Source organism: Alligator sinensis, unplaced genomic scaffold, assembly GCF_000455745.1.
Source record: "Alligator sinensis unplaced genomic scaffold, ASM45574v1 scaffold879_1, whole genome shotgun sequence".
Taxonomy (NCBI): Eukaryota; Metazoa; Chordata; order Crocodylia; family Alligatoridae; genus Alligator; species Alligator sinensis.
In genome coordinates, this window is record NW_005842250.1 from 130268 (window position 1) to 138750 (window position 8483).

The following is an 8483-nucleotide window of genomic DNA, read 5'->3' on the forward strand; positions in this document are numbered from 1 at the left end:
AGGGTCATGCTGAGGTGCTCCAGTGTACAAAGCTGCTAAGCAATGGTTTTATGAAACATCTCATGTCTACATGTATTAGGCATCTGAGCCTAGCTCCACATTGAATCCAACATTTGGGACTGAATATTGTAAATGACCCTGTACTTATGTTGGGCAACACCCAAGTCTAAGATACTGTTAGCCCTGCCCTTTGTGGGTTCAAAACCTGGACAAATCTTTGATTAGGTCTGATGTCTTCCTTTCTGTTGTTTTGTTTATGATGCCATGACTCAGTCAGCGTCTTGTCCTGCGTTGACAAAAGCATGAAGAAAAAACAAATAAGGAATGTTTATCTCATGTGTTTGAAAGTTGGGAGCAGAAGGCATTGCCTTTTGGCCTTGTGTCAGGGTCAGTAACACAAAACATACCAAATATCTGGGTGATGGACTGGAGATAGCCCAGCATCTCTGTGTCTGCTGCTACAGTCAGAGCCTATAGCTAAGCCTGTACTTCTGTTAGAGATGCAGCCTGGGTTGTATTTTCTAGCTTAGTCTGCAGATGAGTGGGAATGAAACTGGGAACAATGCGGTCATGGCAGTAGGGTTTATTTCATAGTCTTCATGCTCACAGTCCACCAGGCATAATAATGCTGGCTCTGCTGGTTCCGAGAGGAGACCCTGGTTCTATTTTCTCTAGGATCCCCCCTGTCCAGCCTCCTGTCCATTATCTCCTGATTGAAACTGATCACCATGTTATGGTCAAGCTGTTCTTTCAATCAAGCTGTTCTTCTTTCAATCAACAGGTATTTTAGGGGAAAAACATTGAAGCAAAAATGTTTACAATGATTTATATTGGTTTGGTGGGGAAAAAATTATACTATGTTTTTATATCAAGACATCTTGTAGGAACAAATGAAAAAATTATATTTTCTTCTGAAAAGAAAGAAAAAGGGGGAGGAGGAAGAGCAGGAATAACTGTGTGTATAAAATCTAACTTTTATGCAACTGGCTTCATTCCTGACTGCTTACCTGAATGAAAAAACTTATCACTTCAAGGTGAGGACCTCTGCCATTTGGCTACCTGAAAAATGTAGCTTAGCTCGCATTTTCCAGAGAGCTTAGCTTCTGTTTGAGCAATCAAATAAATGGTCCGAATTTGGTCTGTGGTCTTTTGTTCCATGCTTACTCTTGTGCTGAGATCATGTAATTTTGTTTATGGCTTCGGGAACATTTGCTACAGACATTATATTGTCTGATACATGGCATTCTGACACTCTCCCACTTCACATGTAGAGGAGGGAAATGGGAAAGGAAGATCCCTTCTCTAAATGGGAGACTAAGAAATTCATGGGTGTGTCCACACATGCAGGCATGCGCACTTGCAGCAGCTCAAATAGCAGCAGCACAAATTTGTGCTGGAGATTTGTGACTCAGCACAAATGCCTGAACATGCATGAAGCCTGGCCAGCTGGTATCTGGGGACACTAGCCCCTTGTGCCAGCTGGACTGCTGAAGCAGCCCTAACTTAGAGTGGACCCTGAATCCTCTATCCATTTCAGCAGTCTGGCAGTGGGGGCTGCTGCCTGGCTATGACCTGCTGCCACCTGCAACAGAGTCTGCCCTTTTGGATCTGCGGCCCCATGGCTGCACACCTGTCAGACCCAGACCCAAACTGCATGGCTGCCTGGGCTCTGGTACAGGCACTGCAGCCAAGCTGCCTACATCTCTGGACCAGCTGCCAGTAGGCAGTGGCTGTGCAGTCGTCCTTCAGGTGGCACTGCTGTCAAGTCTTCTGGTGTCCCCGCTTTGCCATCTGGGCAGCTGTTGCCCAGAAGATGTGAGCCTTGCAGTGGACAACTTCAAACTGTCAAAGCATGTCCTACTGGCTCCAAATGGCTAGGAGGTAATCCACCTTGTCTTCCCTCCAGCTAAATCCCCTGGTGCAGGCTCTGGGTAGGCTCATCTGCTTGGGTCCCACCACTTGCCTCACCAGCAGGGATCCTGGTGTTCCCTGTTTAAAAATAGCAAATTCTCTGATAATCCACCCCCCCACCCCCAATTCTCTCATTAAAATAGCAAAAATCCATGTTCTTCAATGTTTAAAATGAAATGTCACTATATATAGAGAGAGATCAGTTCGGCAATGTTTTATTGTTATATTTACAAGTATAAAGCAATTTGGAATTCTACCAGTTCCACTATCATCCTAATACAATGAATTCTAAATATCTATACACGTTGGCATCTGCTTTTGGTTTTTTATCATAGAAAAATCAGAGCTGTTCCTGCCCGCTTCGCTCACAAGGATGTGGGGTGCTGAACAGCACTGATATGCCTGTGTCCTGCTCATAAAGGCTGTGTGAAATGTCACCGGGTGTTTTGTTTCAACACTGTTCCAACTTGTTTCAAGCTCAAAACAGTGAAATTGAAACAAAATGAAACAAAAGCCTTTTGAAACAGCCTTGAAACGAAACAAGGGTACTCAAAATGTTTAAAAAGTTTCAAAACATTTTGAGTTTTGAAACTGGGCTTGATTGCAGGGAAACAGAAACTAAGGAGAGGGAGGGCAAAGAAGGGGAAAGGGCTGCTCTGATATTGTCTGTGTAGCTGGCCAGTGACTGTGATCCATCCTTGAGGTCCCTTCCAACCCCAGTGCTCTGGGAGAGGGACAGAAAAACAGCATAAAAAGAAGCATTGTTTGAAATGAGCTTTTTCTGTGCCTTTTTGCCAGTTACTGAGCTGTGTCTTCCAGCAGCTCAGCAGTGTCAGAGAAAGGCTATCACATCCTACTTGCTAGCCTGTTACCTTGTAGCAGGAAGCCCCTTTTCCTGCCTTCCCCCTGCCAGTGTATCAAGGAGCCTCCCCTTCCATTAATAATTCCCCTCTTTGGATATGTCTCTTCTCTTCTATCTTTTCTTCCTTCCTCTTTTCTTCTTTTCCCTCACTCACTACAAGATGTAGAATTATTTGCTTATTTTTCTTTCTAATATAAGGAATCGTATTTTATGAAATTATATAGGTGTTCTACATTTTGTATGTGTGTATTTATATCCCCCCTTATTGTATTTTGATAATTTCATCTATTTGTGTGCCATAGCATTTATATTTGATACTCTTGTATTTTATTTTTTATACTCTTTACCCTGTAGCAATGCTAGCAAGGGCAGGAATCAAACCACTGCCTCCCTGTATCAGGCGGGCCCCTGAATGAGTGGATCAGTAATTGAATGTGTAACACAGTAGCTAGCTACCATAACAAGTGAAGGAGTGGCAATTTACACCTAGGATACCGCAGATTAACAAGAGGGAGAAATCAATAGGGGCCAATGTAGCAGCTGGGAGCTCTCTTCATTGTTAAAGGGACACAAGCCCTGGTTTTAATTAATCAGAGCTGAAGACCAACTTTTGGGACTGAATATTGCCAGATTGACCACTCCCAGAGCCTTATTTGTGACAACAATAAATTAATAAAAATTCATCAATGGACTCCCAAAACTGCATGTAGCCATGACCATGACCCCTGGGGCTCACAGCTGCCATCCAGTAGCCACCAAAGGGGACATCCCACAAGGGTCAATGACCCCTGGATTGGGCAAACCTGAAAACTGGGGAGTCACGAAAGTCTTCCAAGGACAGATAAAAGGCAGTGAAGAGTGACTCTCAATGGCACCCTCTTGATCTTCAACTTGACCAGCACCCGACCTGTCCAGTTAGGACTAGCCAGCGACCCCCTTCTGGAAGACACCACGTTTGAGGAAGCCTTGACTGGCCATTGGCGGCAGACTCCAATGCTTGTGGGATAGGTATACTTGACTCTGGTGCTTCACAGATCAGATATTCATAGCTAGCTAGTGTGTGCGTGCGTGCGTGCGTGTGTGTGTGTGTGCGCACGCGCATGAGAGTGTGCTTGAGGGGATCATCCCCAAGGTTTATGATTTGATTTCATCCCAACATTTCAATCCATCTAATAAACTAGAATTTTAAGGATCCTGAGTTGGTCATTTGTAGCCAACAACCTTTTACTTTCCGAATACTCTTTTATTATTATATTCATTCATTCCTTTCAATTTATCCCTCCCCCCAAGATCCTCTTTATGTTTTTCTTAATCTATTTAGATTCTTTTCCCCCAGAAAAGAAATCTGTGCTTTCTCTCACAGTGTGCATTACATTCACTGTGCAGGGAAGCACGGCATGTATTGCATATTATAATATAAAATTTATTCAGGAACACAACATACATTTATATATTTTATTTATTACATAAATATGTATATACAATTATCTTCATATATTACATAAATACAGATTACATTACAGAAGAACACACAGATTTTCCAGCACATGAAACACACTATGAAACACACTATGAAGCATGCTGGCCTGGCAGCTGGCAAGTCTTCAGGGAGTGGCAGAAGAGGGGGTAGAGGGAAAGCTGCAAGTCCCCTTACCCAAGCTGAGACACAGCCTCTTTCCTACAACTAGCAGGCATGAGGATTCCAGTTCTACTGGCAGGAATGAGAGGGGAGCAGTGCCACTGCCTGAGTCTGCATCCCCTCCAAGAACACCAGCCATAACTCCCCTGCCCCACCACCATGACAACAAGCAGCACCAGCATGATAGTCTCCTCCACCCAGATTTCACTTTCCATCTGAGTGCCCTAGCAAGGGAAATTCTGGGGACGGAGGGGAAATCTGAGTTTGTGCTCCACATCCCTTAAGTTTCCCTTAGAGCCTGATCTCCTTCCCCAGAAGGCACTTCAGAGGAGGCTGAGATAGAGGTTGCGGAGGCAAGTGGCTCAGCTGAGTCCATTCCTCCTGCTGCTGTGTCTCTGCCTGCTGAGGAAGGGGCAAAAGACACCATCTGCACATGCACCCGCACCCCAGAAGCAAGTGGGTAGTGTGGTCTGGGATCATTTTAAGCTGGCAGATGATCTATGCTATCTGCCTGCATTGCTGAGCCAAAACCAGCCGGGGCAAGGAAACAAAACACATGAGCACCACAGGGATGCTGATGCATCTCCACAGGCATCTCTCCCTTGCCCTTGCTCCTCCTCAGCCTGGCACCAGTGGGAGCATGCCCAAAAAGAAGTCCACCTCTCACTTGAAAGACCCTGTCCCCCTGAAGCAGAGGCAGGCCTCCCTGCAACAGTGTGGGAAGGTGGACAGAAAGAGGGGTGCATTGCAAAGGTGAGCAAGATCACCCAGAGCATTGGGTGAGATTCTTGCTCTGAGATCACCCAGGGCATTGGGATCTGGATTCAGATGGCTCATGGTGCTCGTGATCCCATCATCCCAAGTGCCCACATGCAGCACCTTCAGCAGCCTGTATGAGGCATGCAGGGAATACTTGAGGGAGGAGCTGCACAAGGCAGGTCTGCAGGTGGCCTTACCTCCTCACCTCGGACATCTGGAGCAGCCGGGGTGGAGATCACGCATACCTCTCCCTCACAGGGCACTGGGCATGGTGAGCTCACTTGCGGGTTCATGGTCACTGACAATGGGGCCAATATGGTCAAGCCGATCTGTGATGCCAATTTTGTTGGCATCTGCTGTGTGGCACACAAGTTGAACCTTGTTGTCAGGGACACCTTGGACAGGGACAGGGCTGCTGGTGATGGCGCCAGCAGCACCAGCAAGCTCATTTCAAAATGCAGGATGGTGGCAGGCTACTTCCACCGGAGCATCAAGTGGGGCAAGATGCTGCAGGACAAACAAACAGAGCTACATCTCCCACAGCACAAAATCATGCAGGATGTGGAGACTTAGTGGAACTCCACATACCTGATGCTCAAGAGACTGGTGGAGCAACAGAAGGCCATTCATGAGATGGTCTTGCTCCAGGAGATTGGGATCAGCAGCCCCCTGCACTGAACTGAGTGGGATACCTTCTCCCAGATCTTCCCCCTCTACGCGACACTGGTCAGGCCACAGCTGGAGTATTGTGTCCAGTTCTGGGCACCCCACTTCAAGAGGGATGTGGACAACATTGAGAGGGTCCAGAGGAGGGCCACCCGCATGATCCAGGGACAGCAGGGCAGACCCTACAATGAGAGGCTACGGGACCTGAACCTGTTCTGCCTTCACAAGAGAAGGCTGAGGGGGGACCTTGTGACCATCTATAAACTCACTAGGGGGGACCAGAAGGGTTTGGGGGAGACCTTGTTTCCCCTAGCACCCCCCGGGATAACAAGGAATAACGGCCACAAGTTGTTGGAGAGAAGATTTAGATTAGACATCCATAAGAACTACTTCACAGTTAGGGCGGCTAGGATCTGGAACCAACTTCCAAGGGAAGTGGTGCTGGCTCCTACCCTGGGGGTCTTTAAGAAGTGGCTCAATGCCTACCTGGCTGGGGTCATTTGAGCCCAGTTTTCCTCCTGCCCAGGCAGGGGGTCGGACTTGAAGATCTACAAGGTCCCTTCCGACTCTACTTCTATGATTCTATGATCTTGGTGGTCCTCAAGCTCTTCCTCAAGGCCACCGAGACCCTCAGCACTGGTGATGCCCTCCTTAGCCAGGTGATCTCTGTTCTGAGCGAACTTCAGAACCAAATGGAGAACTTCCAGGGGATCAATGTTCCTGGCTGGAGCAAGCTGCTGTCACCAGACATGCAGGCACAGGTGAGGCAGCTGAAGGAAAGCATCGGGAAATGACCTGATATCTTGCAGGCCAGTATGGTTCATGTGCTGGCTGCCATGTGTGACCTGGGGGTGAAGGGAAGTGTGAGCATATGGGACAGGAAAACCTCAGATCAGTGGACGGAGGTGCTGATGAAGATAGTCAGGGAGGCAGAAGGGCAGAGGCAGGGGGATGTGGAAGAGGGGAATCCACTGTCCCATGCCAGCATGCCATCCACCAGCCAGTCTCCTCATCCAGCACAGGCATTGCCAATGTTGGCCAAGGGCATGGTTTTTATGGTGGGGTCCAGAAGCACCAGACCCCACCATCAAGCAGGTAGCACTCAGGCCTTGGTGGCTGCCTATCTCGCCAATGACATGAAACCAGTGCTTTGCAACCCCTTGGCCTACTGGGCAAGCCACAGCCAGATGTGGCCAGATCTGGCCATGGTTGCCCAGGAACACCTGTCCTGTCCACTGACCAGTCTGCCAAGCAAAAGGGTGTTCAGCATTGCTGGGGATGTAGTGACACCCCACCTCACCTCCTTAGATCCTGGTTTGGTGGAGCAGCTGGTGTTCCTGAAGGTGGACCTCCCACTCCTGGGGTTCCCTAAGCTCCATGTGCAGACGGAGTGAGTGTCACCCTCCTCACTCCATTCACACTTCCTTCTTTTTTTTTACCCTTGGGTTTCACAACCATTTAGTGCCCTGCTGTCAGAGGTGGAGGGGGAACTCACTGTATCACCAGCCAGCAGGGAAAGAACATGTCTGAATGACCTCCTTTGCCAGGACAAACTTGGAGGTGTGGACAGGGGCTGTGGGGAAGGAGGAGGCCCCAGGTCCAGGGCATGGCCACTAAAACTGCACTCTGCCAGGGTTGGGTGGACGGTGAGATTGCCGGTGGTGCAGCAGTCCCGGGAAATGCCAGGACCAAGGATCTCCCTGGTGAAAGGTGGGGAGGAAGCACCATCACCTTTAGCCACCATACGCATACACAGTCTTGGCTCGGAAAAGCCCAGACCCATCATATTTTGACAGGCCTGAGGCTTGCTGGTTGCAGTGAAGTTGTGAGGCTCCAGGTGAGCTCAGCTTAGCTGCGTGGGATGCCAGCTTTTGGATTCAAAAACTCTTTGTCAAACTGAGGAAGCACCTGCAGTTGGTGTGTATGCTGTTCCTGGTTGGAATAGTAAAGAAGCCAGAGGCTGACATGCAATGGGTACGTCCCCAGGTATTTCTCTAATTTTACCTGCTACATCCCCCTTCCCCCCCACCTCCCATCCTGTCTCTTACCCCCTGATGCCTCCATTTCCATTTTCACTGACTGGCTTTCTTGTCTGCATTGTATGCCAGCCTCTGGCTTCTTTACTATTTCTTCCAGCCAGGAACAGCACACACACCAACTGCAGGTGCTTTCTCAACCTGACAAATGGTTTTTCAACCTGAAAGCTTGCTAATATATATTTCTCCAACTATTTAGTTGGTCTACTAAAAGATATCAGATTGACCCAAAGAACCTTGTTTGCCAATGCCATGTCCTTAGACCAATGTGGCTACAACCTAAACCCCTAGCACCTGTCCTTGATCAGCTGACTGGAAGGAGGCAGGGGCCTGGGCACATCTAAGCCCCAGGGCTGGGGTTGGCAGGGAGAATTCTCTGGCAGCTGCTGGAGAAAAAGCTCCTGCAGGAAAGAAAAGAAAGGCTCTGTGACAGTTTGGCTGCCTGAGATGCTAGTGCTACTGTGTTGCTTACTTACCTGTTGTTATTGAAAGTGGTGGACCAGGCTGAGGCTTTAGGGGAGGAGACCTCATTGGGGTTCACTACCATGTTGTGTAGAGGCCCTATTGCCAGTGAGGGTGTGCCTTAACACACACACAAAGTCACCCATCA